This window comes from Equus caballus, chromosome 6 (genome assembly GCF_041296265.1).
Source record: "Equus caballus isolate H_3958 breed thoroughbred chromosome 6, TB-T2T, whole genome shotgun sequence".
Taxonomy (NCBI): domain Eukaryota; kingdom Metazoa; phylum Chordata; class Mammalia; order Perissodactyla; family Equidae; genus Equus; species Equus caballus.
The window spans coordinates 7274003-7290865 of record NC_091689.1 but is presented as its reverse complement, the minus strand read 5'-3'; the positions used below and the strand labels follow the sequence as shown (position 1 = coordinate 7290865).

Here is a 16863-nt window from a genome sequence, read left to right as displayed (position 1 = left end):
GTTATTATAAATAATATTGATATTAATATCCATCTCCAACTGTTCATTGCTAAGATATAGAAATCTAATTGATTTTTTGGTAGATTCCTTCTGATTTTCTGCCTAGACTATCATGTAGTCTGTAAACAAAGGAAGTGTTACTTCTTTTCCAGTGTGGATGGTTTTTATTTTTGGTTCTTGCCTGATTGTCCTGCCTAGAACCCGCAGCACGATGCTGAATAGAAATGGCGAGAGCAGACATCATTTTCTTACACCTGATCTTAGGGGAGAAGTTTATTCTTTCCCCATTCAGTATGATTGAGGTAGTTCCCTTGTATTCCCAGTTTGCTGAAAGTTTGTGTGTTTTTGGTCAGGAACGGATATTGGATTTTGTCAAATGCTTTATTGTATCTATTAGGATGATCATTCTTTTTAGTTTGCTAACATTGTGAATCACGTTGATTTATTGTCAGATGTTCATATAACATTGAATTCCGGGGATACCCCCTACTTGGGCATGTGTCATGTTCTTTATACGTATTGTTGGACTTGATTTACTAAAGTGCTGTCTGGAAGTTTTGCATCCATGTTCACGATGGCTGTTAGTCTGTAGTTTTCTTTCCTATAATGTCTTTGTATGATTTTTTTTATCAGAGTAACACTGGCCTCATAGAAAGAGTCGGAAAATATTCTCTCTTTTCTAAGTTTCTGGGATTATTTACATAGAATTGTTATTATTTCTTCCTAAAATGTAATTCTCCAATGAAGGCATTTAAACTTGGAGATTTTGGGGGGAGATTTTTTTTTTCCCCTGAGGAAGATTCACCCTGAGTTAACATCTGCTGCCAATCTTCCTCTTTTTTGCTGAGGAAGATTTGCCCTAAGGTAACGTCTCTTGCTAATCTTCCTCTTTTTGTATGTGAGCCACTGCAACAGCATGGCCACTGACAGACGAGTGGTGTAGGTCCGTGCGTGGGAGCTGAAACAGGGCCTCTGAAGTGGAGCGCACCAAACTTAACCACTAAGCCACCAGGGCTGGTCCTGGGGGGAAGATTTTTAACTACAAATTCACTTTCTGTATTAGATATCGAGCTATTCATGTCAATGTGGTCTATTTCTTCCTGAGTGAGCCTTGGTAGAGTGTGTCTTTCAAGAAATTTATCCATGTCATTTAGGTTGTCAAATTATCACATCAAGTTGTACATAATATTGCCCCATTATCTTTTTCCTATTTGTAGACTCCGTAGTGATGCCATCTCTCCTTCCTGATATTGGTGATTCGTGTCCTCTCTCTCTCTTTGACCTTTCCTGATCAGTCTGCTTAGACGCTGATTAATTTTATCGATGTTTTTAAAGAACTACCTATTATTTCATTAGTTTATTATTTTTCCGTTATTTTACTTTTTTCTATTTCATTGATTTCTGCTTTGATCTTTATAATTTCCTTTCTTTTATTTCCTTTGGGTTTAATTTGCTCTTCTTTTGCCATTTTCTTAAGGTAAAGACTGAAGTAACTGACTCGAGATTTTATTTTAGTTTTCTAATATAGGCATTTGGTGCTATATGCTACTTTTGTGACATACCACAAATTTTGGTTTTCATCCAGTTCAAAATACTTTCTAATTTTGAGTTCCTCTTTGATAATCTTAAAATTATCAAAATGTGGTCATTTGATAATTATTACAATGTAAACAAACAGAGCAATGGGATAGAAAAAAATACTGGCTCGTCTTTGCTTTAGATGAGGTCAAAGAGAAGACCTCTTGGAGGAGATGACATTCCACCGAGACCAGAAGGGTGAGAAAGAAGCTGGGTAAAGACCTGAAACAAGGGTATTCTAGGCCTCAGGACGGCAAGTGCAAAGGCCCCGGAAGAGCAAAGAGGAGGACAGCATCTGAGAAGAGGCAAGAGGTGAAAGAAAATTTGTCCTAAGTTCTATCATTGAAGCCTGCTGCTTCCACGTGCTAAAGTACAGGAACAAGTAAGAACCATGAGGGCAGAGGACCTCCCTGCTTGGCCTAACTTCTGCTCTCCTCAGAGTCAAGGTAACGGGTGCGATGACCCCTGGAGAAGGCTTCCCATCCTGGAATTCTATCCCTATTAAGTTGTTGAGATGCCGTTCCATCCTGAGAATGTGGTGCTCTACATCCTTAGTAAATTAAATTCTTTGTCCTTGAATGTTTGCTATGAGTGATCACTAGATTATTATTCTTTCTTTCTTTCAAATATTTTTTTAATACTCTAAAGAACTTTCCAGATTGACCTCAAATAGCTGATGCATATCAAATCTATTTCTTTGCCTCTTCCTCTGCTCTAGCCTCCCTGAATGGGGCTCTTTGATTCTCGGTGACAAGACTGAAATGATAAATCATGGACACAATCTGGTGCCATCCATTTTCAACTTTATTCTTTTTCACCGCAAACGATCTGTGATGGAAAATGTTCTTCAGTCAGCCACAGCTGGCTCCGGGACCACAGTGAGTTAGCAAACATCTGTGGAAGACAGGCTGAAGACGTGCCTCCCTTCCATTGTTGTCTCCAAGCTGGCTCACTGAGGAATTGCTCTCTCTATCTCTGGAAATCTCTTCTTGTACTTTTTCCCCTTCATGGTTCCCCTGAGCTTTCATCGGCTCTTCCAATTCTGTCCCCAAGTGAATGATTCACGGCTTGTATATTTATCTCATGTCAGTCTTGGGAAGTCTAGAGAACATGCTATCTTTTCCCTAATGGGGAGGACGACCCTGCTCTTGGGCTCTATGTCCCAGATGCCATAGACCATCATTCACCTTCCAGTAGGTCAGAGAGAATTCAGCTTCCATAGGCAGAGGCATTATTTTCTGCCCACCCCTCAGGACCAACCAAGAAGACTGGAGCATGGGATCAATCAGAGATATCTCACCATGAATTCAGTCCCCAGGATAGAAGCATTTCAAGATGGAAAATGAAGACTTCTGTCCTGCTTGGGATGTCTCTCTCCTTAAGTGCAAAGTGGTATGGTTCTCTCCTAGTCTTTAACCATTCTGAGGAAAATTCTTTCTAAAGTTTCCTTTTCTGGCTATGTTTCTGTTTCCTCTCTTCCTCCTGGTCGGGAAATTCTTCCTGGTGGCTGAGAGAAGGAATAATTTTACTGCTCTCCCCACATTTGCTCTTTGGTTGGTAGAGAAGGAATATAATGCTTCCATCTTGTCCCTCTAACTGCTTATTTGCTCCTCCCCAAAGGTGGGAGGAGTAGCTAAGCTGACTCGCGAGGGCCTGACCCTCACTGAGCCACATTTAACAGTGAGCAGAGTGACAGCGTTAAATGCCACACAGTCTACACATGGTACTGGGTCTGTGTTCTCTCAGGGGAACCGCAGGCCCACAGTCTCAAGTCTTCTCCTTGTGGTAAATTCCCCGGAGCAAAGTCTCCCAGTATGGAGGGGGAAGGGGGGATAACCATCCTTTCTCTGTCTTCTAGCTGTGCTGGGCTGTGGAGACAGGCCTGTGATCCTTGCAACTAGGCAGGCAAATTCAGATCCGACTCACAGATCAGCTGTCCAAACAGGTGGGTCCTAAATCCGTGCTTTGGGTGGGTGGAATAGGAAGCCCTGTTAAGCTTAAGGTCTAAGTCCTATTCTCCAGCAGTTTTCTACAAATCCTACTTTTCCGGAGTGATTTAGTACATCCTTCTTCACCAATAAACAGTCTGGTCCTTTGATCCCCATTTGGGTCTCATGAACCTTGGAGCTTTTCTCTCAATGGGGCAGAGCTTAGAGGAAGAGAATGTAGTCCTGCTTCCAGCCTCCGTCTAAATTTTTTATGCTAAATGTAGCCTTTTTAACCGAAAGTGATTTTTGAAGTTATACCAATTGACTGTCTCCCAGAGCTCCAAAGATTCTTGTTGTGTGTGTGTCTTGCTGCCCTTAGTATTCATGTCTGAAAAACTCAGAAGCATCAAGTCCATGCATCCAAAGAAATGGAGACCCAGAAAGGTCAACTGCCTTGTCTGGAGTTATAGACGCATTGTCCAGCCCTTTCTCTTCACATCTTTCTTTTGGTATTTGAGTTGGCACAACATATATTGACTTCATGTCTCATTAATGCTGGAAAATGAAGGTGCTGTAATAAAGAGATCAAAATTGCCTCAATTCCTTCTGCATGCCTATAGACTACCCTCTTGACTCTACCCAGAGTTCTGTACCTCAAATCTTAGATGATAGTCCCAGGGGCAAAACAAGTCCTTTAGGCCCTGCTGAGAATGGATTACGCCATCAGCTACATCGTCAGCTGGTGTTGATGATCCAGTTTCTTCTCTCTGTGATTGTCTGCGGCTATCACCATTGATGTCCTCTGCAGATGGAATGGTGATTCCACTTCCCTTGGAAGTGCTTAATCTCCTGCCACACTCTGTGACAAAGAGAATTTCATGTCTTGTGATCAAATAACTGTAACTTTGCAAGAGCAAAATGTGTTGGAACAGGGATACTCAGGGTCCTTGTGTGGCTTGGGACATTGCCAGGGCAGCTATGGGGTCTGAGTGAGTGTTTTTATTTTATTCCTGCTTTATTGCCCTACTTAATTCTCCCATTTCAAAACGTCGTGGAGTAGGCTGGTGTCATTTGTTTTCATAAATTAACGTCGATCACAATTTATGGCCAGATGGGCCCTGAAAAACAAGAGGCTTGTGTGTCTTTTGGAAGGTCTAGAGAAAAGCAGTGGGCATGCTTGGGGTGAACTTTTGCACCTCAATGCTTCGTTCTGCAGGGAGAGTAAATACTTTTGAAAAATCCTGTTTTATAACAGCTGGGCACAAAGGACTCCTTATTAGGATTATTTTTTGCCACTGCTTCTAATTCCTGTAGCAACTAGAAAAAAATGTAAATATTGTAATTCTTCTTACTGGGAAGCTGTGTGTGTGTCGGGGAACAACTTCACTCTGCTTGGAAATCAGAAGTCTGGAGTCTGAATCCCACAGATATTTCCACAGCCAGCTAATGTGGGGTTGGGGGTACAGTGCATAGTGGATCATAGCACATAAAAGCTCTGACTCAATATGTATATCTCTTTTTGCTACTCCTTCATGGGTCATTGAGAAGAGCTGGGTAAGGGAAAGGCCCAGAGAAAAGAAAAAAAAAAACACTAGAGAATTTGATGAGTCGAGATTCTAAGAAATAATGGCTTGTGGGAAGCTGGAATCCAAGGTTGGCTTGGCAACAGCCAAGGAGGAGGCTGCTTGGTCACTGTAAGCATTCAGAGACCACGTGCAGCTGGATGGGGCTTCCTCCCACAGGGCACATGCCTCGGGGTATGTAAGGGACAGGACTAGAAGACCCTTTTTCTTAGCCCTGTTGGTATATACCCATGTGACACGTCACATAGATTCTCAGTTAATTTCCTTTCCAGCTAAAACACAGTATCCAGACAAAATGAGCTCCTGGATCCCTTCCATCTCTAACCTCCTTTTGATGATAATCTTTGTTTGATGAAATTATATTAAGATCAGAGTACTGTTTTATTCTCCTACCCAAGCAACTGGCTTTGAAATCCTTCTTAATAGATATAGTATCTAAAGACCTCTATTTATCCAATGTTCTTGCCATATTTCATAGACCCTGACAATTTGAAAAATCATTTTCATATATAACAACTTTGTGAGGTAGATAATACAGGAACTATAATTTGCCCCAGACCTTATAACCAGACTGAGATTTGAACTCAGATTCTTGGGGAGATGACAACTCTATCGTGCAACGGAATCATCCAAGTATTGTTTTGAGCATGTTCTTGATGCAAAATACTTGGTTGAACACAGAAAAAATGCATTGTTGGATGGGACAAGTGCAATCCACATCTTCAGGTTGCTCATATCTTGTAGGGCAAAACAACACTTGATAATAAAAGGTAGTGTGTATGATGCAAGGGGGTGGGGCATCCAGTGGGAGAGTTTATGCCCAAGTAGAGGTCAGTAAAGATCTTCCTGGAGAAGTGATATTTAATCCTTTTCAAGAATGGAGTTGCTTTAGTCAGGCTAAAAAAGGGAGTTAGGGAAGAGCGTTCCTGGCAGCAGGAATAACATGTCCTTTGGATGAAGACAAGATTTCCCTAATACCATGTATATGAGTTGGAGGAAGGAATGTAAAGAGAAGGAAAGCGGGGCCCAAGAGAACCAGCGGGCAACTAGCAGATTATTTTTCACTGCGATTACATATAAAATACCCTTTGAGACTAATGTCCTACCTGAATAATTGTAACTACCTCACATCAAAATTGATGAATTTGGGTTAATTTAGTAAAATATCAAATCAATGTGTATACTGGGCAGTCCATGAAACTCTGAATGCCTGCTCTAGCCATAGCCCCCTTCGATAAAAAGAGTCCGCGACAGATATTCCCTTTCCTAGAGGTCAACAAGGTTGACACCATGTGACCTTCAGCACCCTGGAGACATCCACTTGGGCCAGAGATAGATGTCTGAGCCAATGGCAATCATAAGAGGTGGTCCAGGAAAAGAACTCTACTCCACAGAAACGCGCCAGACTGGATTATAACCGAGGGACCTAGTCAGTGTATTCGAAGGTAAAACAGAAAGACAAGGAGGACAAGAAACACTATCGCTTCCAAAAGCAGCAGAAGTCATCACTAAGAAGAAACCACATGGAGCGTGCAGGAGATTAGAGAAAAACTAAGGGCAGGGAGCTGCTGTGTAGGGGTGGGTGAGAAATGAAAGCAGAAGCAGCAACAGAAAGAAGCAGAATTGCGGAAAGAGGAGAATGACCGAGAAGCCACAAATCCACAGTTAGCAAGCTGCAGAATACCAATGGTTTGGAGTGGATTTACGCACTGCTGTTGGGAGTGTTGCCAGAAGCAGCCTTTCTGGAGCGCAATCGGACACAACTTAGTCAAATTAAAATGAACCCTAAATGCATTTCCCAAGAGTGCCTCACACAGGCTCACTGGGATTGCTTGAAGATGTTCATTACGGTATTGTTGGTGGTGACAGGATGCTGGTGGCCATCTGTAAATCTATCAGTGGAGATTAGACAGATAACATATGGCGGGTGTATGTCATGGAGGACCCAGCAACAGTGAGAATGAACAGCCTGGATGAACATTTCGTCACGGGGATGAACTTAGACACAGTCATGGGTGAAAAAAGTAAGGAAGATAGATAACACAGTAGCACATTTTAAAATTAAAATTACACGCATTAAAAAAGTACATATTTTACAAGAACACATACAAACTAAAAGATACACAATAAACACGAACGAGAGTGGTTGCCTAGGGGATGGGGAAGAGAAGAATAGGATGAAGAATAGGGGATAAAAGTAAATAAATGAGAAAAAATACGAGACTAGGCCATAGCCTGAGGAGTACAAGTCATTCAATGCTCTGGAACCGCCAAAAAGACGGAAAGAAGAAAAGAAATAAAAGGAACAGGGTGTAAAGAGTTCTTACTCTGAGGACAAGCAGACAAACACTGTCTGGTCAGATGACAAGCAATAGCCTGAAAGGTGAATAAGGATCTTCCAGATCTCTGAGTCCTGGTAGTGCAGCAGTGGAGTTTTCTGGACTTCTTTTATGCTGCATACCTTTATAATAAACCCCAGTTCCCTGGGTCACCTGACAAGTTTCCATTCATTGAAACCTTAAAGTCCCCAGCTAAAGGTTGTAAATAGGGTATAAATGACAAACCAAGCTACTTTTGTAGGAAAATTATTATGGACCAGGCTCTATTCTAGGTATTTTTAATATGTAAAATATCATTTAATGCTAGCAACAACTGCATGTGGAGGTACAGTAATTATCTTCATTATACAAATGAGGAAACAGAAGCACAGAGAAGCTAAGTCATGTACCCAAGGTCACACAGCCAGCAGGTAGTAAGATGGAATTCAAACCCAGGCAGTTTAGTTCCAGAGCCTGTGCTGGTAACCACAAGGTTGTAGTAAAAGATGCCTCGGACGAAGTTTCACTCAATATCAGGCTTGACCAAATTCTCAAAGATCTTAGATATTTTTCCTTGATAACCCAGATAGAGACAGTTAATGACCCCGAGACTGATGGTGAAGTACTCAGATTTGGAGAAAGCGAATGTTACCCCTGTGGCATGCCACAGTCATTTCCAAAACCACGATCTGCCTGTTCCATTATTGAGATTTAACCCCAAGGGCACTGGATTTGGAGTCAACGGTTCTTCCTCTTCCAGGTCACGTGACCTTGGCTGAGTCATCAAGCTTTCTTAGTCTGGGTTTCCTCATTTGAAAAGCTGGAGCTAATAACAGCTCTCATATCTGTTGTCGTGGGGATCCAATGAGGTGATATATAGTAAAGAATTGGCCCAGTCTGTGTTTGATGACTGGGACGCACCGTTTGAGGTGGTCCCCCAGGCTCGTCTCCTCCCTCACTGCCGTCTGTTGCATCTCCACACCAGCCGGAAGAGCCTTGGCATCTTGTTGCATGAGCTTCCACTTAGGTGCAAGGGTGCGATCACCACCACATCCACGGTGCTGCTCTTCCCGGTAATGACCGTCCATGGTGACTGAGTTTGGCCTGAGTGTTGTCTGTTTCCTTATCCCACATGGGATAACTTGGCCTTTCTGGGTCTGTTTTCAGTTGTCTTGGCAACTGGAGCACCACAGGACTGTCTTTTCCCACCCTTACTCAGTTCCGCCATCTTCCTGCTTGTTGAAAATTGTGCCCATCCCAAACAACAACATTTCTTGACCAGGCCTTCCCTGAGTCTCCTCCCCACACAGGAATCTGATTTGTCCTTCCGTGGAAGTCCTCTAAAACTAAGTTTGTCTCTTCTTATGAAGAACCCAAATATGACTTTTGTTCTAATGAGGAATGTGCTTGTCCTTCCAGTGCCTCGGTCAGAGGAGGAGGTCTTAAGTGGGTCCCTGCATGTTTACTTTTGTGTCCTCCCCAGCCTTCAGCCTCTGTCTGCCATACAGAGGACACATAAATGATGCCCAGTGAACCAAAGGGCAGAGGTGTGCTCCTTCTCGGCTGGCAAGACCACTCAGACCCTCCAGGCTGCCCACCCAATCTGCAGGTCACCCAGACTGTATGAAGTGGGGGCCTTTGAGGAGTTGTAGGTCCTATTGGTATAAAGAAAGCCCCAGGGACCCCCAGCAGCATCTGACATCAGCTTTCAAGCTCTCCCTTGCTTTTCCTAGGACGGTCTCGAACTTAGCACTGTTTTACTTTGCTGGTTCTGAGGCATGTAGCTTTCATTTTACTACTATTCATTGTTTATGGATCCATTCAGGAGACACTTATGAAGTGCTTACTTGTATCTGACTGAGTGTTTGGGACTAAGAAGACTAAAACATGACTTTTGCCTGTGAGAGGCCATGGTCTGATGGGAAGCATACATGGGGGCAAGAAAATTAAAACCCAACGGTCAAAAGAAATGCGACAATAGAGACATGAGGAAATGCGAGGACGTGGAGCATAGGAGAGTCAGACCTCCTTAATTCTAACCCAGGTTCCAATGCTTATCAGCTTGCAGGAACTTAGTCTCCAGGTCTCAGTTTCCCCATCTGGAACATCATTTACCTTTTAGGCTTGTTGTAAGGATTAAATGAGATAATGCGTGAAAAGCTCTTGGCACAGTGCATGACCCATGGGAAGCACTAAATAAATGATAGCTGCAGCCATTGTTCTCTGTGATTCAGTTCTTCTCATCCGTAAAATGAAGGTGGTAATTGCACTGACTTCATAAGATTACCATGAGAATCAAACTATGTAATGCACAGAAGGTGCTTGGCACAGTGCCTGGCAGAGTAAGCACTCAATAATTGTTAGCTATGATTCTTATTCTGTATAATGTAAAAAAGAAGGAAATCTAGAATTCTTCCCCGGCATAATGTGCTAATGTCTACAGTTTACTTTGAAGTGCATCAAAAAATAAGATGGATTAGGTAGATGAATAAAGGTGTGGAGAGAAGGATAGATGTGATGGAACGAATATAGCAAAATCTTAACTGTAGAATCTAGATAGTGGATATATCCATGGGTGTTCCCTGTACTATTCTTTCAACTTTTCTGTATGCTTGAAATTTTTGTAATAAAGTATTGGGAGAAGCAAGGGAGCGACTATTTGGATGATCTTCGAAGCAGAATTTGAGCAGGGAAATGGCGTGGAAGGAACTCAAGACCTGGAATGACCTGCTCTTTGATGCCCTTCTCTGCTTTTTAATAGAACAGCAAGTGCCAAGGATCAGAAACAAGAGGGAGAACGTATGCTTTGCAGATCAGTGAGTACCTCCGAGCTGAAATGAGGGTGCTTGAAAGAGGGACAGAAGTTTAGCAGCTAAGAGCACAGACACCCCAGATTCAAATCCCACCGCTGGACTCACTAGTTTTGTAACCTGGGAGAAGTTGCTTAAATTCCTTGCGTTTTGATTCTTTATCCATAAAAATGGAGATAATATTATCTACCTTGTCAGATTGCTTCCGATATTGGATGAATCAATATCATCTCCTTCCGCTTCTTCTCCTTCTTAGAAAAGGGTACCCTCTCAGAACTCTTCAAGGCTTGGAGTCTTCGTGGCTCCACCTCACCCCTTGATGAATGAGAGGCTCCTGGAGAGACTCAGAGGAGGAAGGGAAAGGTGGGAGGAAGGGTCATAGTGGGTGAAGTTAGGGGAAGAACTGAATGGGAGTCTGGGGTCCAAAAAAGAAAGAGGATACAGAGGCACCAGGCGGATGAAGAAGAAAGGCCTGGGCTGATTGCTTGCTCTGTGTCATGCACGTGGCTTCTAATGACAGATTTGAAATGTTGGCGAAATTATAATCCGATTGTAGCTCCTTCGGAGGCTGGTTCATCAACCTGGGCAGTGCGTGTGGCTGGCAGGTAGCCAGCATCGTCCCCTGACTCCCGCCTGCACATGACTCAGCACAAATCAGACACTTTAATAGCTTCTGATCCCAAGTTTGAACTTGCCCCAAATTAAAACCTCCCTCCCCCTCTCCACCCCTCTCCCACCTTCACCACCCACTCCCCGTTTTCAATTTTTCAGCTAGTAAATTCTGAGTTGAACTTGGAGCCAGAGTTTCATTTAGTTTTGGCAAAGGATCAACTTCTTCCAAGAAAAGAAAAAGAAAAAAAAGAGGAGGGGTGGAGGGGAAGGTTAAAAAAAGCCCAGCTAAACAAAGAGGGCTCATGGAAACAGCCCCACAACATTAAGTAACCCCGTGCAGAGAGAGCCGTGCTCTTTGATGCATTAAGTGAGAGTGAACTTGAAACGGAGTTTGAAATGCTCTGAGTGTGCAGCTGGGGTTGCCAACCAAGCACAGTTGGGCTCTGGGTCTGGAGGGGTCATGAGGTCACTGGTCATTAGCTGCTGACTTCAGAAGTGGAGAGAGGGTTTTGGAGGTGACCATGGCACCCACACTCCTTTTCATTCTGGATTGTGTGGCCAATGGCTATGTGACATCTCTGTGCTTGTGGATGGTCTGCCCTGATGGATCTGTCAACCCCCTAAAGTGCAAGAGACCACTAGCAGTGTACAGTAACCCGAGTTACAGAAAAAGATATACAAATAGTTCAACCCCACTCATCATGGAAACATGCAAACCAAACCATCAGACTAGAAAGAATTTGTTTGATAATAACCATCAGCTTGGGGAAAAAAAAAAAACTTTTAAAGTTCAATAACATCTATTTGCCAGAAATGGTCTGAAAAAATGGCCACTCTCTTGCATTGTGGGTAGTAATGTAAACAGTATTACCTTTCTGGAAGGAAATTTGATAACATCTTTCTCCACCTCCCACCTCCCCGCCTTGGTTCATTCATTCCCCACCAACCTCCCAGAGGCTACCTACCATCCCTCATATGTTAAATGTGTATCATTTCCCAGGTAATCTTGCAAAATGTGAAATGTTTTTGTGTGGATGTATTTTTAATTTACAAAAATACATTATAATATCCATCTTACTTTTTTTACTTAGTGCTGTATTTGCAATGTTATTCTGGATACATTTAAACTGTTGCTTTTAACTGCTGCACAGAATCCATGGTGAGCTTCCACCATGCTTTACCTAACAATTCCCCAGTGATGGACTCCCGTCTCTCCTCCAACTTCTCATCTCTGCCAAAACAGAAAAAAAAAAAAAGCTGCAATGCGCATCCTTGTGTATATCCCCTAATGGAAATGTAGGAGAATTTCTCTGATATATCTACCTCTTCTCTATCTCTCTCTGTCTCTATCTCTGTCTCTATCTCTGTATCTCTGCTTCTACATCAGCTGTATCAAGGCAGAATTACTGGATCATAATATATGAGTGTATTTAATTTGATTAAATGGTGCAACGATTTGATAATATCAACTCAAATTAAAAATTACACATACTCTTTGACTTGGCACTGCTAACAAGGTACCTTATAGATATAATTCCATATGTTTTCCAAAATAGACATATAAGGATATTCATGGAAACATTGTTCATGTTAGCAAAACCCTGGAAAGTGCTGGAGTGCCATGAGAAATAGAGTTAGGTGGGTCTCTAACAAGGGTTACCCAGTAGAGAGGGAGAGAGCACAGTCTCTTTGGGGTGAATTCATGGGTTGAATCCTGGTTCCAGCCACCTACTGGCGGTGTACCTTGCACAGCTACTTACCTTTTATTTGCCTCTGTTTTCTCCGTGGTATAGTGGAGATGACAGCACATATTTGTATCAGTCAGGTTCCCAGCAGGAAACAACCTGCACACTCAAATTAACTAATTTGAAGAGAGTTTAATAAAAAGCATTATTTTCAAAGGTGTGGAGAGGGTAAAGGCAGCCCTAAGGCACAGTGCAGGGCTGGCAAAAGTGGAGAACCATGGTGCCCCTCAGCCCTCAGTTAGTGAGAGAAGGGGCAGTCTCTGAAAGGCAGAAGGAGAGCTGTGTGGAGGGGGCCTCTGACAGGAGCTGTGGCCTGCGCTCCAAGGACGGAGCAACACAAGGTGACCATCGGGGGCACCAAATACCCAACCTCTCTCCTCACCCTCCCTCTTATCTCTTCTGATGCTGCTCAGTAGCTAAATCCAACTGGAAGCGAGAGGCAAGGAGAAGTTGATGCTTTTCTTATAGATCAACCTCTGTTGCATAGATCAGAGTGCAGAGTGGATTAGAGACGGGGGTGAGTGAATGGAAGATACCCAGCAAAATACTTCATGTGGTTTTGGGGAGAATTGATGAGTCAAGATATAGAAAATACTTAGAAGAGTGAGTGGCACATAATAAATACTTAATAAATGTGAGTTGTTATTATCATTATTTTATCAATATTAGTATTGATTCCCCATTAAGCCCATTGGGGTCAGAACCAGATGTGCTGCAGTGGGCTTAGGTCTCCACGATAGACACCAATGGGAAAGGCAGATGTGGCTTAGTGTAAGAAGTGTGAACTTCTTTGTATAAAAGAGATGTAAAAAATTGGTCAATGGCCTCTGTCTTTGTGGAGCGGGTCCGAAGATTACATGGGAGTTGGAGGAGCCCTTCACTTTTCATTTTCTACCCTTTGTTATAATGTTTGAATTTTTAACCATGCACATGTATTATTTTCATTTTCGCAAACATCAACAAGTGTTATCTGGGTGGTGCGTTCATGGCCCAGGGCTTTCTTCTTTATTATTCTCCGACTTGTTTGTGTGTGTGTGAGGGAGATTGGCCCTGAGCTACCATCTGTGCCCATCTTCCTCTATTTTATGTGGGTCACCGCCACAGCATGGCTTGACGAATGGTGCTAGGTCCACAGCTGGGATCCGAACCTGTGAAACCTGGGCCGCGAATGTGGAGTGCGTGAACTTAACCACTATGCCACCAGGCTGGCTCCCTATTCTCTGACATTTTAAAAATATTTGTTAATAAGTTTAAGAATAAAATATGTTACTGAGAAACACTGTGCTAGAATATTCAAAGTATCAAAATTGGCCTATAATAGTATTTTTGAGAATGTGAAGGCCTCTGGTGTGCTCACTATTTATTACTGAAGGGTCACCCTTCCCTCACATCCCCTCCTTTTCTTAGTTCTAGAATTTATGCCTGGCATGAATGACTTTCAGCGATCTTAAGCAATAAGGAAGGGCCCTCAATCCACAAAGCAAGCTCTTGCTGAGTGGGAAGATTATATATATATATGTGAGATTATATATATATTATATATATATATGATTATATATGTATGTGTATATATGATTTACATAAGAAGATTTATGTATATATACATACATAGTTTCCTTGGGATTTTATGAATGTGTATTTGTGGATTTTATGGAAATGTGTAAATATATGTGTATGTATTTGTATTTTTTCCCCTATGGCACAAGCGTACTATAAACAGTTAGTGGCTGGGCTCTGAAGTTACACTACCTAGATCATAATTCTGGCTCCACACTTACCAGTTAGCGGTTGTGGGCAAGTTCCTTAAGTCCTCCAAACTTTGGTTTTCTCACTTCTAGAATGATGATTGTTACCAACTTCATGGCAACTTTGGAGGATTAAATGAGATGAGCATGCCTGACTTTTTAGCAACCACTCAATATATGGCAGTAGGTATTTATTCTTAAAAGCAACAGTCTAAACTAGCTTTGCCCAGTGAAGAATTTTGTTTTATTCCAACCAAGTCTCTCGAACTTATCTACCAGGAATTTCCCCTGACTGGAAGGGGATTGAGTGGGTGGAAGAGAGTATCTTTAGTCACGCAGCCCTATGCAATGCATCTCTCTGAGCTCAACTATCCTTCTGACTTTAGCCTTCTCGCTTAGGCCAATGAGGAAAACAACGTCCATGGAAATCAGTGACCTGTCCAAGCTCACAAGGCTGGGACTATAAAACCAGGTTTCCTGACTCCAGCAAGGTACCCTTAAGGTATTTTGAACCCCATCCATGCATGGTCATTGATGGCTACTTGTTAAGGAGGGGGAGAATGGTACCCACAAGGAATCCTATGATTGGAAATGATGTACAACGTCATCTGATTCATTACCCTGGTTTGTGCTTCCTCTCCAGCAATGGCACCCCTTCATGGGCCAGTGGCCAAGATCAGGGGCAGCTTTCAGCATGCAGGAAGGAGTTGGTCTGAACAGGCCATGACTATGACCTAGGCGCCACCTTACTTGCTGCTCACAAATAAGCTAATGGTCTCTTTGTGGCAGAATGCCGGCTCTTCAACTCACATGCTTTGTGGATTCTTTGAAATTGAAATCATTATTCCTCATCACTCTTTTCTAGTCTTGCAGCCCAAAGGATTGGGCATTTTTAGTGTCCTCAGAGCTGGGCACCAAGCCCCACCACCCTGAAGGGAGTTCTGCTGTGGTGTGATTCCCAAGAGAAGGGAAGTGTCATTTGAACCAATGTCACCATTGTGATCATCACAGAGACTTTGGCAGGCCGGAAGCCCTGGGCATTAGCTCAAACTAAGTGACTTAAAAAATAAGTTACTGCCTTCTAGAGCCTGGCATATTTTTAGTTTAGTTTTGAGGAATTTCTCATCATTAGAGCTGTCTCAAATGAAACAGTAAGTTTCTCAACTTTGACAGTGTTTAATCAGAGACTGGCAAACCACTTGACATGAATATTGCAGAGGAGTGAGATGATCTCAAAGTCCCTCATTTAGGGCTTGGCTTTATCTTTTCCCTCACCCATCAGGGGTAAGAGAGTTGAGTAAATGAAGGGAACCCTACATAGAGTGGGGGAGAATTTCATCAGATTTCCCATACTAAAAATGATTTCTGCAGAGGAAAATCAATGCGGTGTCTAGGATGAAAGCTTGGACTTACAGTTAGGACATCTGCCCAGGATCCATCAACCAGCTGAGTTGATTATGCTCTCTGGGTCCCTGTTTCCTCACCTCTCACATAAGAGGGTGGGGTCAGAGCATCTCTAAGATTCCTTATGTTGGGAACTTTGGTTGGGAGCTCATAACTGGTCAGAATATAACGATCAAACACCTGTATGCAGATAAACATATGACAGATCCATGGCGAAAGAATAAAACCCATAGAACTTGCCATGATATACATGTCATTATTCATGTATGTTCCTAGCTAAGAAAATTGCACATTGCGGAATGAAGTAGAAGGGATCTTGAAATCTGCAACAATACTGCTTGACTAGGTCATGGATGCCTGTTCACCAAAGGTGGCTTTGGTGTTCGCAGCTTGTGCTTCAGGCCAGAATAAAGAGAGGGTCCATGTTTTCAATTCTCAGGAGCCCTGGCTTCTGCAGGCTAGGAAGATTCTTCTGCTTCCATCTATGCTAGGGCTGCCATAACAAAGTACTACAGACTGAGTGCCTTAAACAACAGAAATGTCTTGTCTTAGGGTTCTGTAGGCTAGAAGTCCAAGATCTAGGTGGCTGCAGGATTGGTTCCTTTGGAGGGCTATGAGGGAATAACCTGTTCCCAGCCTCTCTCCTTGCCTTGTAGATGGCTGTCTTCTTTCTATGTCTCTTCACATTGTCTTCCCTGTATGTGTGGCTCTGTGTCCAAATTTCCTTTTTTATAAGAACACCAGCCATATTGGGTTGGGGCCTATCTTAATGACCTCATTTTAACTTGATTACCTGTGTAAAGACCCTATCTCCAAATAAGGTCACTTACTGAGGTATTGAAGGTTAGGACTTCGACGTATGAATATTCAACCCAAAACACCATCCTTACCACCCCACCCACTCCACAGGACCTCCTGGGTCATGTCATAGTTGGCAGGATGGGTAATTGGTAGTGAGTGATGAAAATGATCATTCATTCCTTTAGGCTCATCTATCCCTTTTGGCTCCCCTTTTCCCTCATATCTTTAAACCAATATTTGCTCCTTATGTTATATTCCCTTAGATTTGCTGAGTGGTGTGTATATGTGTGCAAGTATGTGTGTGCGTGGGGCGGGGGTGGAGAGACACATTAGCACACA

At 42.8% G+C, this 16863-nt stretch overlaps 1 long non-coding RNA gene across 12 annotated transcripts in view; it reads left to right on the top strand.

The window, feature by feature from the left end:
• Window positions 1–16863, top strand: part of LOC102149067 (uncharacterized) — a 314317-nt gene that overhangs the window by 176717 nt on the left and 120737 nt on the right. The window contains exons 6-7 of one of the 12 annotated variants that reach the window (XR_011439478.1): window positions 1721–2970; window positions 3437–3523. The exons of the other annotated variants lie outside the window; for them this stretch is intronic. This is a non-coding gene — a long non-coding RNA (uncharacterized lncRNA). The remainder of the gene's footprint in view (window positions 1–1720; window positions 2971–3436; window positions 3524–16863) is intronic. 12 annotated transcript variants of the gene reach the window in all.